Source organism: Triticum dicoccoides, chromosome 7B (assembly GCF_002162155.2).
Source record: "Triticum dicoccoides isolate Atlit2015 ecotype Zavitan chromosome 7B, WEW_v2.0, whole genome shotgun sequence".
NCBI classification, from domain to species: Eukaryota; Viridiplantae; Streptophyta; class Magnoliopsida; order Poales; family Poaceae; genus Triticum; species Triticum dicoccoides.
The window spans coordinates 210,732,036-210,737,978 of NC_041393.1; positions in this window are offsets into that span (position 1 = coordinate 210,732,036).

Consider the following 5,943-nt stretch of genomic DNA (forward strand, 5'->3'; position numbering starts at 1 on the left):
AGATCAATATGGCGACCGACTCGACCGAGATGATAGGCGTCGAGTGCCCAATTCCCCTCCGAGGGGTGGGTCTTACGCTCCTCGGCAGCAAGATGACAGGCGTCAGTACAGTACAGGGCGAAGGGTTCCAGTCGACCCCAGAGAACCAGGCTTCGACGCGCGATCCATTATCGTGCAAGGTTTGGTCGACCGGAACAGAGCCCATCGAGGCGGACTCGACAGAGATGCACCCACAAGCAGTCGAGTGCATGTTTCTGGTCCTGAATGTTTCAGCAGAGCTATCAGAGCCGCAGTTATCCCTCCCAATTTCAGGTTGGCAACAGGAGTCAGCAAGTTCACTGGTGAGTCTAAGCCTGAAACTTGGCTTGAGGACTACCGAGTGGCAGTTCAGATTGGTGGTGGGAACGACGAGGTGGCCATGAAGCATTTACCCCTCATGCTGGAAGGTTCTGCCAGGGCATGGTTAACCCAATTACCGCCTAGTAGCATTTACACTTGGGAAGATTTGTCCCGAGTGTTCATCAGAACGTTTGAAGGAACTTGCAAGCGACCAGCTGGACTGACAGAGTTGCAAGTCTGCGTGCAGAAGACCAATGAGACTCTCAGAGAGTATATTCAGAGATGGATCACTTTGCACCACACTGTGGAGAATGTGTCTGATCATCAGGCAGTCTGCGCCTTCAAAGATGGCGTCAAGAACAGAGAACTGAGTTTGAAGTTTGGTCGAACCGGTGACATGACCTTGAGTCGGATGATGGAGATTGCTACCAAGTACGCCAACAGCGAAGAATAAGACCGACTCCGAAGCGGCAAGCACAAGCCGAGTCAGTCGGAAAAAGGAAACACCAGTCGGAAACAGAAGTGGAAGGCTGAACCGGCAGCTCCTGGAGAGGCTCTGGCCGTGACTCAGGGAAAGTTTAAGGGGAAACCAAAAGGATCCTGGAACCCCAAGAAGGTAAAGGATAAAGAAGGGAACGACGTAATGGATATGCCATGTCACATCCACACGAAGAAAGACGAAGAGGGGAATATCATCTACCCGAAGCACACCACTCGCCAATGTCGACTCATGATCCAGCAGTTTCAGGGAAAACAGTCTAAGGACAAGGAGAAGGAGTCGGACAAGGCTAAAGACAAGGAGGACAGTGAGGAAGGATATCCGCATATCAACTCCACTCTGATGATCTTTGCAGATGTGGAAAGCAGGAGTCGACTGAAAGTCATTAACCGAGAGGTGAACATGGTTGCCCCAGCAAAAGCAAATTATCTGAAATGGTCTCAAATACCCATCACATTCGACCAATCTGATCACCCGACTCATATTGCCACCCCTGGGACGCAAGCTTTGGTGGTCGATCCAGTTGTCGAAGGCACTCGACTGACAAAAGTGCTGATGGATGGTGGAAGCGGGCTGAATTTGTTGTATGCAGACACACTGAAAGGAATGGGCATTCCGATGTCCCGACTGAGCACTAGTAACATGAGCTTTCATGGAGTTATACCAGGGAAGAAAGCCGAGTCACTCGGCCAAATAGCTTTGGACGTGGTGTTTGGTGATTCGAAACATTTTCGCAAAGAAAAGTTGACGTTTGAGGTCGTGGATTTTCAGAGTGCATATCATGCCATTTTGGGGAGACCAGCTTACGCACGGTTCATGGCTCGACCATGTTACGTGTACCTCAAATTGAAGATGCCCGGCCCCAAAGGAGTGATCACTGTCACCGGTGATCGGAAAAAGGCAGAAGAGTGCTTTCAGAAGGGCTCCAAGATTGCCGATTCCCAGGTGACAGCGGTCGAGTTCGAGGAATACAAGCAAAACGCAGATCCGAGTGACTTGCTGCGATCAAAGAAACCCGCCACAGAGTCTGCATTCCAGTCGTCCGGTGAGACGAAGCCTGTTCACATTCACCCGACCGACCCCGATGCACCTCCGACCCGCATCACCACAACACTCGACCCAAAATAGGAAGAAGCGCTCATCCAGTTCCTCCGTGAGAACTGGGACATTTTTGCATGGAAGCCCCTGACATGCCAGGTGTTCCCAGGGGACTGGCTGAGCATCGCCTAAGAGTCGACTCGTCTGCAAAACCAGTCAAAGAGCATCTTCGGCGGTCCGCCGTCCAGAAGAGAAAAGCCATTGGTGAGGAAGTGGCTTGACTGTTGGCGGCAGGATTTATCCGAGAGATATACCACTCCGAGTGGCTCGCTAATGTCGTCATGGTTCCTAAGAAGGACAAGTCGCTCTGAATGTGCATTGATTTCAAGCACATCAACCGGGCCTGCCCGAAAGATCATTTTCCTCTCCCTCGCATAGATCAAATTGTTGACTCGACCGCGGGATGCGAGAGGCTATCTTTTTTAGATGCCTACTCCGGGTACCACCAGATCCGTCTGTACGGACCCGACGAGGTAAAAACAGCTTTCATCACTCCATTCGGGTGCTTCTGCTATATCACCATGCCATTCGGCCTCAAGAATGCCGGAGCCACATTTATGCGAATGATTCAGAAGTGTCTACTCACTCAAATCAGTCGGAATGTGGAAGCATATATGGATGATATCGTTGTCAAGTCACGAAAAGGTTCTGACCTGCTCGCTGATCTCGCCGAAACATTTGCCAACCTCAGAAGATATGATATCAAGCTCAATCCATCAAAGTGCACATTTGGAGTTCCTGGTGGCAAGTTACTCGGTTTTCTCGTTTCCGAACGGGGAATCGACGCTAACCCAGAGAAGATTGGCACTATTCTCCGAATGAAACGCCCTGTGCGAGTGCACGATGTCCAGAAGCTTACTGGATGCTTGGCCGCATTAAGTCGATTCATCTCACGACTCGGTGAAAAGGCATTGCCTCTTTACCGACTGATGAAGAAGACAGACAAGTTCGAGTGGACTCCAGAAGCTGATGCAGCGTTTGCCGAGCTAAAAGCTCTGCTCTCCACCCAGCCGGTGCTTGCTGCTCCAATCAGCAAAGAGCCTCTGTTGCTCTATATCGCAGCCACAGGACAAGTCGTCAGTACTGTGCTTACAGTCGAGCGGGAAGAAGAAGGAAAAGCTCTCAAAGTTCAGCGCCCAGTGTATTATTTGTCTGAAGTCTTGACTCCATCCAAGCAGAGATATCCTCATTATAAGAAGCTTGTGTATGGAATATACATGACCACAAAGAAGGTTGCTCATTATTTTTCTGATCATTCCATCACAGTCGTCAGCGACGCTCCACTATCAGAGATCTTGCACAACAGAGATGCAACTGGTCGAGTGGCCAAATGGGCGATTGAACTTCTTCCCCTTGATATCAAGTTTGAGGCAAAGAAAGCCATTAAGTCCCAGGCAATAGCAGATTTCCTCGCCGAGTGGATTGAACAACAGCAGCCGACTGAAGTTCACTCGGAGCATTGGACCATGTTCTTTGATGGCTCTAAGATGTTGAATGGTTCCGGTGCTGGGGTTGTCCTGGTTTCCCCCAGAGGAGATAAGCTCAGATATGTGCTCCAGATTCACTTTGATTCCTCCAACAATGAGGCAGAATATGAGGCCCTCTTATACGGGTTGCGCATGGCCATTTCACTCGGCGTCCGTCGCCTGATGGTCTATGGCGACTCGGATTTAGTGGTCAACCAGGTGATGAAAGAGTGGGACGTGAGAAGTCCAGCCATGACTGGATACTGCAGTGTAGTGAGGAAGCTGGAAAAGAAGTTCGAGGGGTTGGAGCTCCATCATATACCCCGACTGAAAAATCAAGCAGTTGATGATCTAGCAAAGATAGGTTCCAAGAGAGAAGCCATTCCGAGTGGTGTGTTCTTGGAGCATATACACACTCCGTCAGTCAAAGAAGATCCTTTCACCGAAGAAACTCCACAGCCCAAGAGTGCCACAGATCCGACTGAGATTGAGGTCCCAGCGGTGGTTGACTTGATCATGGAGGTTTTGGTGGTCATTCCCGACTGGACAGTTCCGTATGTCGCATATATCCTGAGAAAAGAGCTTCCGGAGGATGGGGAAGAGGCTCGACAGATCGTCCGTCGATCTAAGGCCTTTACCGTAATCAAAGGACAATTATACAGAGAAAGCGCGACTGGAGTTGGCCAGAAGTGCATAACACCAGAAGAAGGTCGACTCATCCTCAATGATATCCACTCGGGGACCTGTGGTCATCATGCGTCCTCTCGGACCATCGTGGCCAAAGCATACCGAGCCGGATTTTACTGGCCAAAGGCGAATGAGATGGCAAAAGAGATAGTGGATAAGTGCGAGGGATGTCAGTTCTACTCGAATATGTCGCACAAGCCTGCGTCGGCTCTGAAGACCATCCCACTCGTCTGGCCTTTCGCGGTATGGGGATTGGACAAGGTCGGTCCTTTGAGAACAGGACGAAGCGGCTTCACGCATGTACTGGTGGCAGTCGACAAGTTCACCAAGTGGATCGAGGCTAAACCAATCAAGAACCTTGACACCGGTACTGTTGTTAGCTTCGTCAGGGAACTAATATTCAGATATGGAGTCCCGCACAGCATCATTACGGATAATGGGTCGAACTTTGACTCGGAAGAATTCAAAGATTTCTGCAACTCCCAAGGCACACGGGTCGACTACGCTTCAGTCGCCCATCCGCAGTCGAATGGACAAGCAGAGCGAGCTAATGGACTGATTCTTAAGGGATTGAAGCCCCGACTGATGCGTGATCTCAAACACGCGGCTGGAGCTTGGGTCGACGAACTTCCCTCAGTGCTTTGGGGGCTGCGGACCACACCTAATCGGTCGACCGGAAGAAGTCCATTCTTCTTGGTCTACGGAGCTGAAGCAGTCTTGCCGAGTGATCTTCTCCACAATGCTCCTCGAGTTGAAATCTACAATGAAGCAGAGGCGGAACAAGCGCGGCAGGACGCAGTCGACCTTTTAGAGGAAGAAAGGGAGATGGCTCTGATCCGGTCGACCATCTACCAACAAGATTTGCGTCGTTTCCACGCCAGAAATGTGAGAGGTCGAGCCTTCCAGGAAGGAGATTTAGTTCTCCGAGTGGATCAGCACAAACCACACAAGCTTGCTCCTTCTTGGGAAGGTCCCTTCATCGTCACCAAGGTTCTCCACAATGGGGCGTACCGTCTTTACAACGTCGAGCATAATATCGACGAGCCCCGAGCTTGGAACGCGGAGCTACTCCGCCCATTTTATACTTAAGTTTTATCACTCGGATGAGTTGCAATAAAGTACTTATGTAGTTCATGGACCTCAAAATAATAGTGTCATAGTTCCTCCATAATTTCTGTCACTTTTTATTTTTGTCCAATAAAATTCCCCCTCAGTGGGTGACTTAGCCGCGAATCCGTTTCGCCTAAGTTTGTAAAAATCCTACCGAGTGGTGAGCCAGACTCCCTCTCGGAGGCTTAGCCGCGAATCCATTTCGCCTAAGTTTGTAAAAATCCTACCGAGTGGTGAGCCAGACTCCCACTCGAAGGCTTAGCCGCGAATCCGTTTCGCCTAAGTTTGTAAAAATCCTACCGAGTGGTGAGCCAGACTCCCACTCGGAGGCTTAGCTGCGAATCCGTTTCGCCTAAGTTATCAAAATCCTACCGAGCGGTAAGCCAGACTTCCACTCGGAGGCTTAGCTGCAGTCCAAGGACTCGCCTAAGTTTGTCAAAATCCTACCGAGTGGAGAGCAACCCTCTCACTCGGGGGCTTAGCTGCAGTCCAAGCACTCGCCTAAGTTTTAAAAATCCTACCGAGTGAAGAGCAAACCTCTCACTCGGAGGCTTAGCTGCAGCCCTGTGCTCGCCTAAGTTGTAAAAAATCCTACCGAGTGAAGAGCAAGCCTCTCACTCGGGGGCTTAGCTGCAGTCCAAGCACTCGCCTAAGTTTGTCAAAATCCTACCGAGTGGAGAGCAACCCTCTCACTCGGGGGCTTAGCTGCAGTCCAAGCACTCACCTAAGTTTGTCAAAATCCTA